The sequence below is a fragment of the Aedes aegypti genome, chromosome 2, assembly GCF_002204515.2.
Source record: "Aedes aegypti strain LVP_AGWG chromosome 2, AaegL5.0 Primary Assembly, whole genome shotgun sequence".
In the NCBI taxonomy this organism is placed as follows: domain Eukaryota; kingdom Metazoa; phylum Arthropoda; class Insecta; order Diptera; family Culicidae; genus Aedes; species Aedes aegypti.
In genome coordinates this window covers 221,512,004-221,525,451 of record NC_035108.1, presented here as the reverse complement: position 1 = coordinate 221,525,451, position 13,448 = coordinate 221,512,004, and the positions used below count along the sequence as shown (strand labels likewise).

The 13,448-nt window shown below is 34.2% G+C and overlaps 1 protein-coding gene across 2 annotated transcripts in view; it reads right to left on the bottom strand.

The window, feature by feature from the left end:
* LOC5567692 overlaps positions 1–13,448 on the bottom strand; it is a 309,374-nt gene that overhangs the window by 158,689 nt on the left and 137,237 nt on the right. The window lies entirely within an intron of this gene.

Here is a 13,448-nt window from a genome sequence, read left to right as displayed (position 1 = left end):
GCACAATCCGTGAGTTGGTTGGTTGGTTGAATGTTCAGTCGTTAGAAACATATCAACTCAAGAGTGGTTGCGCTCTCAGCCATCGTCAGCAGTACCACGCTCGTGCTGATTATGACAAGCGAGCTTTTTTTATTGATGCGCGTATTTAGTACACGATGCGACCGGTTTTGGGTTAAAGTCGGATATGAGAAATAATTAATCTGGATTTTTTTTATTAATGATTGGTATATGAAAGATAATAAACAGCTCATTTGATGCAAAATTCAGTGTCTTTTTATGTCCAATTTGACAAAAGTCTTTGACAAATTTGTTACTGAAAAATTTATCATGAATTCCCAGCAAACTTTCCCTTGGAAAGTTTTCATTAAGTGGAAGTGACTTATTCTCGCGCGAAGAGATAAAACTTATGAATGGTTGCATGGAAAATGGAATGGGTTCTATGTTGTGAAAACTGTTTTGAAGCTCTGAATTGAAGTTTAACAGATATTACTGTAGACTTTACTTGTAGATATTGCTTGTAGTTTTACCCTACACACTTAACTAAATTTACTATTTACGCGTGAATATCAGCGAAATCTCAATAGTTGAACAGTTCGGTAAGTTAACATGCATTAACGTTAATCTGTAAAAAATATTACAGATTCTGGTGAGTTTTTCAATGTAAAAATACCGCTAAGAAGCTAACAATAGTAAACTGTTCAACAATTTGTTAAGCAGTCTAAGTGTGCATAGAGACGTTACAATTATAAGACCTTGCTGTAGTAAGCATTTAATCTCTCTTGTTGAATCTTTGAGAAGTTCAAATAATGCTTTGAAATAATCTGGGATGTTCTATGTTATGATCATTTTTACGGAGTACAGGACGTTTTATATATTGCCATACCTTATGATATGTATTGGCCTTAGTTTATTAAGCCTCTTTGGTTAATCAGCAGCCATTATTTTTGTATTTTGTTTTCCTATTTATAGTTTACTTCATTTTTACAATTCACAGGCTAAAACCTTATGATTAATTCTTAACTTAAACAAAGCTTCGCAAAATGTAAAATAATACAGATAATACACATCGTTAAAAGCTTGGCAACAAACATCTAGAAGGCTGTCATGTGTGCAATGCGCCGAGCGACGGAAGAAGTTGCGCCGTTCTACCAGATACATTGAATCGAATCCTTTCCAAAATATCAGGACTGTCAATGTTGTTTTCTAGCAAGTCAACTACGACGAGCCTCTGCGATATGTTCTCCTAGTTACTCACAACTGGAAACTAATTAGTTAGCATCGGTTCCCATGAGAAGGCAGTATAAATCTATTCCGATTTGTTTTCAGATTCTTGCTCCATAATGAAGAGTAGGATGACTTACTATTCATTTTCAACCGACCTATAACGTCATAGATTTTTGCATAATATCTTCTGTTTGTCGAACGAGCATCAATGTATATGGGAGCAATTCTCGCTGAAACCAGGCCGCCATCGCCACCGATCGTTAGAATTCCAATTTCATGTCACTAGTTCATCGCTAGTTTTTGATAAAACTTAAGGGTGGTCGTTTTGGTTTTCTCAAATTGGTGGACCCCTCGTACACCAGCTAGCTAAACAATTTGCGAAAAAGCCTTTTTTTTGATAAATCTCAGGTGTTTTTTCGCGTTATATGTCTCATTTTTCCCTTGTAACACATAGCAAACTTCCCAAGAAACAATTTTGGACATGTCTGCTTTACTAGTGCTTTATAACAGCTGTGAATGTTGTACAAAAGTATAAGCTGTATAATGTGATGATAAAATGTTGCAAACATTGTAATAAGCAGTTTAGGTCCTCAATTCCATGTTAATTCAAAAGCTAGTTGAACCAAGGTTGAAATAACGTTGATTGATAATTTAGTTTGGTTGTCTAATAGCTGCTTTATAATATTAGGAGATGAGCTGTTTCTACCCATTCAGATTCTGTTATTCCATATGTGACAAAAAGCTGAATATCAAGCTTTTTCAATATTCAACACTCTTGTTTTGTCCCTTTTTTTACATGGATCAAAACTGCAGTGAAGATAAACATATATATGCTTTGAAATGCTTTGAACTCAACGTAACTTAACGTAACTCAGAAAGTTCTTCAACATAGAAGTATTAATCGACTTCCCAAAAACAAAACTGGTGTTTGATAACAGTTTCTCATAGCTGTTTTATTTAGCTATCAATTGTTTGTTATATAATTGTCATAGTATAACGAATTATTACTAAATTTTTGAAGAAAAGTTGTAAAAGCCGTTATTACTTATGATCACCGTCATCCAAAATAGCAGCCTATGTGCAGTATTAATTCAACCGCATGTTTTCATAAGGCTATTATTCGTCTATTATGTAACTGTAATAAAACTGATAGCTTCGATAAGTTGCGTTTGAGACCTTTTCTCAAACAATGTTCAACAATGGTGTTTATATACACGTAGATGATGTTTAAACATCATATTTACATTTACTTGTTCGATTATTTTATTGTATCTTTAAGTACTGCTTCAAACCTGCTGATGTGTGTAATCTTGGTTGGAGTAGTGGAGATACGTGCGCCTGGAAATCGGAAGGTCCTGGGTTCGAGGCCCGGCATCACAATAATGTTTAATTAATTGAAATTTAATAATAATTATGTGTCGAGGTACACCGATCTGAGAATGTTATAAAGTGTACAAATAAATAAGAATATTTTTTCTATTTCAATCATATGGAAAATGGTGAAGAAACATCGAAGGAACCACTTTTGGTGCGTTTATTTTTAATTCTATAGATAGATATGATATCCTTTTCAGTCGAACAAAGCACTAAAACAGAGTGTGTTCAGCGTGATTTTCCGTAGAACTAATGCTGAACAAAGCCTACTATTTTCTATACTCGTGATCATTATTTTTTAATGGCATCAACCATTTTTCTTCGACGATTAAGGAATAACATGTCATGCAATCCTATTTAATAAACGCAGAACAAGCATTTCTGTATGTTCTATGGAAACCTGCTGGTGTAAATGTTTAATAAACGTTGTAGTTGCTACTTATAATGTCAATATTCTTGAAAAGCCAAGGTAAGATCATTGAATGAACATATAATAAGATTCTTCATTTCTGAGCGAATAAGGCTTTAATAATAGTTTAATTTTAACTAAATCATTTATTAAGCTAATAGTTTAATGAAACAGATATGAGGAACTTTTCATAATGCCAACATTGTTTATTGGTTAGTAGCATTGTATAGAGATAGGATATAGCTTTCATTCGAAGCTAAAAAAAAATAACGGTCATTTTGAATTTGGCTGCCATTTTCAATTTCTTCAGAAAAATCGATTTTTTACCATTAGCGCACCGCTTGTTTTGAATTCTGAGATAACCATCAGAAAGGCGAGAAAAACTTAGTAAGATAGGCTTCAAAAATTAGGTGAGGAACGATATTTACGATTATTTACGATTTTCTAAATCATGTTGTCATGGATGTTGACGCCATCTTGATTTTAAATAGCAGAATTAATTTTTCTCCTTGGTAGCACTCAACATGTTGAATTTCGAGGCGACCAATAAAAACGGGATAAGTATACTCTTCTTCTTATTTCTCATTTTCCTGACGTTACGTAACTACTTGAACCGAACCTGCTACTTGGCTTAATTAGTTATAAAAACAGGTTTTAAATAGAAATTTTCTTTTCTAATGCGTTTTTGATTACAGAATAATTCTTTGACATATCTTTAAATTCAGGAACATTGAATAGATAAATTCGATAAATGAAAACCGTTTGAAAACATTGATTGGAATAAACAAACCATTTTTTAACCATATGCATTGTTGTTCATTGAATGAAGTTTATAGATTGCGCGTTGGGACATTAGTAATTCTTGTGATGATATCTGTAGTTTTGATTTCAAACATTGGCTAAAGTGCATTTATTTAGAGTGGAAATCTTAAGATTTTGAACAAAATAAAATCCTTGATTTTCTTAGCCATAAAGTATAGCTTTAACTATAATTTACCCAACATACGTGTGAAAAATTGAAAAATTGAATAGATGAGAAGCAAGCTATGCCCTAATGTGGACGTAATATCCATGCTCAGGTGTGTTTGAATGTTGAATGTTGAGTTTAAAAAAAATGGCGGCCATCTTGGATTTTGACGCTATCTTGGTTTTTAGCAGTTGAATGACTTTTCAACCACCTCAGCGCTCATCATGCTGAATGATAAGGCCTCCGTTAAAAAACAATCAAATTATTTCTTTCTTATCTCATCTTAGCTGTTCAACGATTGTTCATTTCTATCAACGGTTTTAGACCAAATAAATAAAAGAAAGAATGTTATTCCTCAACTCGAAGATATGTTGAAGAATCATTCTGGTACCAAATAAGCGTTATAAAAAAAATCATATTTAACAACCTGTTTTTTTTATAGCGGAGAGACACGCTCTGTTTCAGTAGGGACGTAAAGTCAAGAAAAAGAAGAATAAGAAGAACGGTATGTGAAACGACAGCATTAATACTCAACATGTTGAGTGCTAACAAGGTGAATAACTCATTCTACTATTTAAAATCAAGATAATGTCAAACTTCAAGATGGCCGCCAGATTATTTTACATATATCAACATCACTCGACTCGAATAAAACACCAACGATTGAAAATTTGTTTCTTTGTTATACAAAAATGATGTTTGCATTGATTGCACTCCCCGACCAGAACCACATAACAAGATTATAACACATTCCTATCAGCGGCTGTTAAAAATAACAGAAGTTGATAAAATTTTGTTATCAAGATAGCTTTTTTCTCAACTTGTTATATTTTTAGTAACACATTTATAACAACATTTGTTTTATTTTTGACATCGCATTCAAAAGTTTGTTTCAAATAACATCCGATGTCGTAAACAGTAACATGGTTTGCAACAATTTTGTTATTTTGTAACATCCTTGCAACACATTCTGTAATAATTTTGATATAATTATAACAGGGTTTGTTATATTTTAGTTTAAATTGGTGCAAATTTTATTAGAATTTTTGTTATTTTAACAACTAACGGTATATGTTTTATAACAACTGGTGATATAAAAAAATCATATCAGGGAAACACAATCTGTTATAATCTTGTTTCTTCCGTCTGGTCGGGTCGCCATATCCCATATACGTCAAAATCGTAGAACATGATTTAGAAAATCGTTCATTTCATAGGGTATATATCGTTGCTCACCTAGTTTCTGTAGCCTATCTTACTTAGTTTTTTCTTTCAGATTGCTTTCAGATTGCTGATGGTGATCTTAGAATTCAAAATTAGCAGTGCGCTAATGGTGAATTCAAGGTGGCGGTCAAATTCAAAATGGTCGCTAAAAATGTTTAAGCTTCAAATGAAAGCTATATTTATCTCTATACAATACCACTAAGTTTGCTATGTGTTTCAATATGAGACATATCACGCGAAAAAACACCTCAGATTTATTAGAAAATGGGCTTTTTCGAAAACGGTTTAGCTCGCTGGCGTACGAGGGGTCCACTAGCGATCAGTGACATGAAATTGGAATTCTTACGATCAGTGCCGAATGCGGCCTGGTTTCAGCGAGAAATGCTCATGACAAAATATTTAATGTTCTGAACTCCACTAGAGTTAGGATAGAATAGAAAATTACAGATATTCTTGCGATGCCCATTGAACTTTCCAAAAATTGAACCAACTTGATTGAACATTTATAATAGGTTTATATGACAAGATGAAATACTGTTATGGCTATAGATCATGTGTTCCAGGGTAGCGTCCCAGAAAACTTCATAACGTCTGACATCCAGAGCGAATCAATAAACTTGAGCGAATACTTATCATTAAATGACGAGCTGTTTAAATGTTATCTTTGTAGATCTAATGTTGTGAGTTTCACTACATAACACCATATACTGATAGAAGTTATCATAAAATATTACCGTGAACTGATTCCGGGTCATTTGGCCGAATGCCATTTGGCAGAATGCCATTTGGCAGAATGCCGTTTGGCCGAAATAGGAAATAATAGTGAATTACAGTTAGCATGTTATTGTGGTGAGTTTCGAATTTTAATTTTAAAGAACTAAGTCAACTTATTTTTAAAGAAGGTAAATCATCATTGATATACACATAATTGACTCTTTGATGTTAGTTCAACAAACAGTCAGTGCTGAAAGAAGAACATCCTAAATGTAAGTCAATATTCACTTTTCTGCTAGCGGTAATAGCTGCCAGCAGAAGTTTTTGCATTGTGTTTTAAGTCAGCTTTTGACAGTAACTAAAACGGTTCACGACTTATTAGTTCTGCTGCATGACTGGATTGCTTCGATCCCTCGAATCGTATCAAGCTGAGACGAGACTCGCGAAGACGTTTTTTTTCTGTGGTTGCTGAGTTTTTTTCTTATTCCACTTTGTGTTTATACCAATCATGCGCAAGCTGTTCATACCCTCACATGAACCTCTCATCAAAAAATGATTGCGTTTGCATCACACCGAATCATAAATAGCCATTCCAGTGAAACTTCATGACAGCAAATGTGGCAAACATTAGAAATAACTAATCTGGTGTTTATATTAATCAGCAACTTTGGAAAAAAAACTGCTCCGCCGATTAAGGTTTTAAATAACAATTTAATTTGAGTACAATACTTTCCCTTTTTCAGCCATAAAAACGGCGGGCTGCATTTGACATTTCGTGACAGCGGAATCTGGGCTGCATATGACGTTGATATTTTTCCTCTCCGCGAGTCTCTCTCAGGTATTAAGTATATAATTCTAGTAACCGCAAATTTTGGCTTCTTATTTTCACAACTGAGAAACTGTGAGCTTCTTCCACGTAATTGTTCACCGAGTCAATCGGTTTACTGCTATACGCAAGCAACGGTGCAGAGCTTTGTTCACACGTTGCAATCCTAATATTGGAGGAGAAACAGAAAGAACAGCCTATGATCGTAAGAAGGAAACATCTCTTATGAAAATTTAAGCAAGTGCGATGCAAACAATTATTATATTAGTGTAATTACAAAGAACTGCCCATGATTTAAAGAAGGTAAAATTCCCAATTAAAATATAAGCTGAATTATTGCCAATAGTAACGAAACCAGTATAACTCGAAAGAATAGCCTATGCTTAAAAGAAGGAAAAACTTGTAATGAAATCATAAAAAAACTGGAACCCTATCATACCGTTGGTAGCCAGATGAAACAACCATGAGCTTTGAGTCTTGATGTAATGAGTGGAGTTCACAGCTTAGTCCTAAATGAACGGGTCAATTTTATCATTCTCTTGGAGCACTTATATAGTGACAAACATGACTTTCCGTAACATCATTAAAGTCAATTGATTAGCTGATCAATTATTGGGGAACACCTAAGAATCTTACACATAAGTGTTTTAATGTGATTTTTTTTGTTCGTAATTCGGCCAAATGGCATTCGGCCAAATGGCGTTCGGCCAAACGGCATTCGGCCAAACGGCATTCGGCCAAACGGCATTCGGCCAAACGGCGTTCGGCCAAATGGCCGGACACCCCGTGAACTTACCGTGAATCTTCGGTTCAAATAAAGTAAATTTATCTCAACTTTTTGAAAAGGAAATCTATTATTTCCATGGTAGGTTTTACGTTCTGCTTAAGGAATTGTGAACAACGGTTGAATGAACATTATGTAGGTTGAAATCACTTCCACATCTCCTTCGACATGAAAAAGGACATTAATACAAAAGGTTCCAACAGCATTAAAATGTGAAATCATCGAAAAATACCTAGAAATTTTCATTACATTCATTTGAATTTTGGCCGAATTTTCCGAACTCTGGACTTCTAAAATTCGGTTTTCGGTGATAGTTCATAACAAGTTCGCTATGACTTCTGGGAGCTCGTAATCTAAGCCAAATGTGTCTTCCCTCTTTATCAGTTTATTAGGTCAACTGATGACAAATATAGGGTGTCCCAGAAAGTATGTGCACGACTTTACCATACTATAGTGTAACTTGAATTACCGTGTTAATTCCGATTTCCCAGATGTTTCAAATCACGGATCACGGCCCTTATTCACCCACAAATAATAATTTGCTCAACTTTTATGAATGGATAATGAAGATGACGTAATAATAAAAAATATTTTCTGTATTCATCGATTAAACAACTTCCAGCCAAGACTCAAATGTATAAACAAGGCACTTGTTTTTTACATAATTGTTGTTGAAAATTCAAAAACAAAGCTTTTATTATTCAAGTTATTTCACTTGGTGCTTACATTTTTACCAGGTGCCTTGAAAAAGTAATGTTGTAATGGGTATATTTATAGTTGGCATATTACATTTGGAACTAGAAACCAGAAGTCACTGACAGCAGGAAATCTCCATGTCTCATCCACAAATAAATCAAAGATGGTCTCTTCAGGGGGGAAATTGATCACTGGGGTGAATTTGATCAAGTCGGTACCAAATAGCATTTCCTTTCAAGGATAATTAATACTTCATTGGCATAACAGACATTCAATGTTTTCTAGTTTAATGACGTCTTATGATGATTTTAAACTGTTTAATTTTTATTATGGTCAGTTTTGCATAGAAATATTCATAGTTTTTGAAGGTATTAGCAATACTGTTGGAAATTTCGGTACTAAACAATCTGCTGGTGCTAAGCCTGCATGCAAATTATGAGTGTTAAAAATGTTGTGTAAGTTTCAGTGTGAATTGCTGAACTTAATTTTTAAATCGTATAGCATTACAAGAATAGTTTTTTTGCGTATAAAACCGTTCATTGTTGAGTAACGTGCTTATTTCAGGAGAAATTGCATACATTTAGGCGTATTATGCAGATTTACAAAGTTTAATTTTGCAATAAAATGATGATATATACGAGTTGTAAGAATTTTGACATCATTTTCGGATTTATTTTTGACATCGCATTCAAAAGTTTGTTTCAAATAACATCCGATGTCGTAAACAGTAACATGGTTTGCAACAATTTTGTTATTTTGTAACATCCTTGCAACACATTCTGTAATAATTTTGATATAATTATAACAGGGTTTGTTATATTTTAGTTTAAATTGGTGCAAATTTTATTAGAATTTTTGTTATTTTAACAACTAACGGTATATGTTTTATAACAACTGGTGATATAAAAAAATCATATCAGGGAAACACAATCTGTTATAATCTTGTTTCTTCCGTCTGGTCGGGTCGCCATATCCCATATACGTCAAAATCGTAGAACATGATTTAGAAAATCGTTCATTTCATAGGGTATATATCGTTGCTCACCTAGTTTCTGTAGCCTATCTTACTTAGTTTTTTCGTTCAGATTGCTTTCAGATTGCTGATGGTGATCTTAGAATTCAAAATTAGCAGTGCGCTAATGGTGAATTCAAGGTGGCGGTCAAATTCAAAATGGTCGCTAAAAATGTTTAAGCTTCAAATGAAAGCTATATTTATCTCTATACAATACCACTAAGTTTGCTATGTGTTTCAATATGAGACATATCACGCGAAAAAACACCTCAGATTTATTAGAAAATGGGCTTTTTCGAAAACGGTTTAGCTCGCTGGCGTACGAGGGGTCCACTAGCGATCAGTGACATGAAATTGGAATTCTTACGATCAGTGCCGAATGCGGCCTGGTTTCAGCGAGAAATGCTCATGACAAAATATTTAATGTTCTGAACTCCACTAGAGTTAGGATAGAATAGAAAATTACAGATATTCTTGCGATGCCCATTGAACTTTCCAAAAATTGAACCAACTTGATTGAACATTTATAATAGGTTTATATGACAAGATGAAATACTGTTATGGCTATAGATCATGTGTTCCAGGGTAGCGTCCCAGAAAACTTCATAACGTCTGACATCCAGAGCGAATCAATAAACTTGAGCGAATACTTATCATTAAATGACGAGCTGTTTAAATGTTATCTTTGTAGATCTAATGTTGTGAGTTTCACTACATAACACCATATACTGATAGAAGTTATCATAAAATATTACCGTGAACTGATTCCGGGTCATTTGGCCGAATGCCATTTGGCAGAATGCCATTTGGCAGAATGCCGTTTGGCCGAAATAGGAAATAATAGTGAATTACAGTTAGCATGTTATTGTGGTGAGTTTCGAATTTTAATTTTAAAGAACTAAGTCAACTTATTTTTAAAGAAGGTAAATCATCATTGATATACACATAATTGACTCTTTGATGTTAGTTCAACAAACAGTCAGTGCTGAAAGAAGAACATCCTAAATGTAAGTCAATATTCACTTTTCTGCTAGCGGTAATAGCTGCCAGCAGAAGTTTTTGCATTGTGTTTTAAGTCAGCTTTTGACAGTAACTAAAACGGTTCACGACTTATTAGTTCTGCTGCATGACTGGATTGCTTCGATCCCTCGAATCGTATCAAGCTGAGACGAGACTCGCGAAGACGTTTTTTTTCTGTGGTTGCTGAGTTTTTTTCTTATTCCACTTTGTGTTTATACCAATCATGCGCAAGCTGTTCATACCCTCACATGAACCTCTCATCAAAAAATGATTGCGTTTGCATCACACCGAATCATAAATAGCCATTCCAGTGAAACTTCATGACAGCAAATGTGGCAAACATTAGAAATAACTAATCTGGTGTTTATATTAATCAGCAACTTTGGAAAAAAAACTGCTCCGCCGATTAAGGTTTTAAATAACAATTTAATTTGAGTACAATACTTTCCCTTTTTCAGCCATAAAAACGGCGGGCTGCATTTGACATTTCGTGACAGCGGAATCTGGGCTGCATATGACGTTGATATTTTTCCTCTCCGCGAGTCTCTCTCAGGTATTAAGTATATAATTCTAGTAACCGCAAATTTTGGCTTCTTATTTTCACAACTGAGAAACTGTGAGCTTCTTCCACGTAATTGTTCACCGAGTCAATCGGTTTACTGCTATACGCAAGCAACGGTGCAGAGCTTTGTTCACACGTTGCAATCCTAATATTGGAGGAGAAACAGAAAGAACAGCCTATGATCGTAAGAAGGAAACATCTCTTATGAAAATTTAAGCAAGTGCGATGCAAACAATTATTATATTAGTGTAATTACAAAGAACTGCCCATGATTTAAAGAAGGTAAAATTCCCAATTAAAATATAAGCTGAATTATTGCCAATAGTAACGAAACCAGTATAACTCGAAAGAATAGCCTATGCTTAAAAGAAGGAAAAACTTGTAATGAAATCATAAAAAAACTGGAACCCTATCATACCGTTGGTAGCCAGATGAAACAACCATGAGCTTTGAGTCTTGATGTAATGAGTGGAGTTCACAGCTTAGTCCTAAATGAACGGGTCAATTTTATCATTCTCTTGGAGCACTTATATAGTGACAAACATGACTTTCCGTAACATCATTAAAGTCAATTGATTAGCTGATCAATTATTGGGGAACACCTAAGAATCTTACACATAAGTGTTTTAATGTGATTTTTTTTGTTCGTAATTCGGCCAAATGGCATTCGGCCAAATGGCGTTCGGCCAAACGGCATTCGGCCAAACGGCATTCGGTCAAACGGCATTCGGCCAAACGGCGTTCGGCCAAATGGCCGGACACCCCGTGAACTTACCGTGAATCTTCGGTTCAAATAAAGTAAATTTATCTCAACTTTTTGAAAAGGAAATCTATTATTTCCATGGTAGGTTTTACGTTCTGCTTAAGGAATTGTGAACAACGGTTGAATGAACATTATGTAGGTTGAAATCACTTCCACATCTCCTTCGACATGAAAAAGGACATTAATACAAAAGGTTCCAACAGCATTAAAATGTGAAATCATCGAAAAATACCTAGAAATTTTCATTACATTCATTTGAATTTTGGCCGAATTTTCCGAACTCTGGACTTCTAAAATTCGGTTTTCGGTGATAGTTCATAACAAGTTCGCTATGACTTCTGGGAGCTCGTAATCTAAGCCAAATGTGTCTTCCCTCTTTATCAGTTTATTAGGTCAACTGATGACAAATATAGGGTGTCCCAGAAAGTATGTGCACGACTTTACCATACTATAGTGTAACTTGAATTACCGTGTTAATTCCGATTTCCCAGATGTTTCAAATCACGGATCACGGCCCTTATTCACCCACAAATAATAATTTGCTCAACTTTTATGAATGGATAATGAAGATGACGTAATAATAAAAAATATTTTCTGTATTCATCGATTAAACAACTTCCAGCCAAGACTCAAATGTATAAACAAGGCACTTGTTTTTTACATAATTGTTGTTGAAAATTCAAAAACAAAGCTTTTATTATTCAAGTTATTTCACTTGGTGCTTACATTTTTACCAGGTGCCTTGAAAAAGTAATGTTGTAATGGGTATATTTATAGTTGGCATATTACATTTGGAACTAGAAACCAGAAGTCACTGACAGCAGGAAATCTCCATGTCTCATCCACAAATAAATCAAAGATGGTCTCTTCAGGGGGGAAATTGATCACTGGGGTGAATTTGATCAAGTCGGTACCAAATAGCATTTCCTTTCAAGGATAATTAATACTTCATTGGCATAACAGACATTCAATGTTTTCTAGTTTAATGACGTCTTATGATGATTTTAAACTGTTTAATTTTTATTATGGTCAGTTTTGCATAGAAATATTCATAGTTTTTTAAGGTATTAGCAATACTGTTGGAAATTTCGGTACTAAACAATCTGCTGGTGCTAAGCCTGCATGCAAATTATGAGTGTTAAAAATGTTGTGTAAGTTTCAGTGTGAATTGCTGAACTTAATTTTTAAATCGTATAGCATTACAAGAATAGTTTTTTTGCGTATAAAACCGTTCATTGTTGAGTAACGTGCTTATTTCAGGAGAAATTGCATACATTTAGGCGTATTATGCAGATTTACAAAGTTTAATTTTGCAATAAAATGATGATATATACGAGTTGTAAGAATTTTGACATCATTTTCGGATTCAGGAGACCCAAATTTAGTAAATAGGGAAATTTTACATTCTAAAACTTGCTTTATTATATAGTGATCAATTTCGCCCCATTGTGTCATTTTCAATTTTTGATATTAAAACTAATTTTATGATATGTAAAATTTTATTTCATAAAAACCGATTACATAAACTGATAGAGATCAATTGAGTACTGATTTTACCGAAATAAATTTGACAATATTTGAATTCCAAAGAATAACATTACAAAAAATTGTGAAATGATGATCAATTTGCCCCCGGTTTACGGTACCAATGCGTCATCCTTTTTTCATCATCGAAACATTGAGCTCCCTCCCTCCACGATGAAATAGTAATCTTTGCAGAGAAACGAATATATTAAAGGGAAAAAATAAAACCTTTCAAGAACCCTCGTCGAGCAGCGGACGTCATATAATACCCTGTCCTGGCCAAAGCCCGTCAAAATCAGATAGACACATCAATTTTCAATTTCACCCGAGTGCGTGCACTCGCAAAACG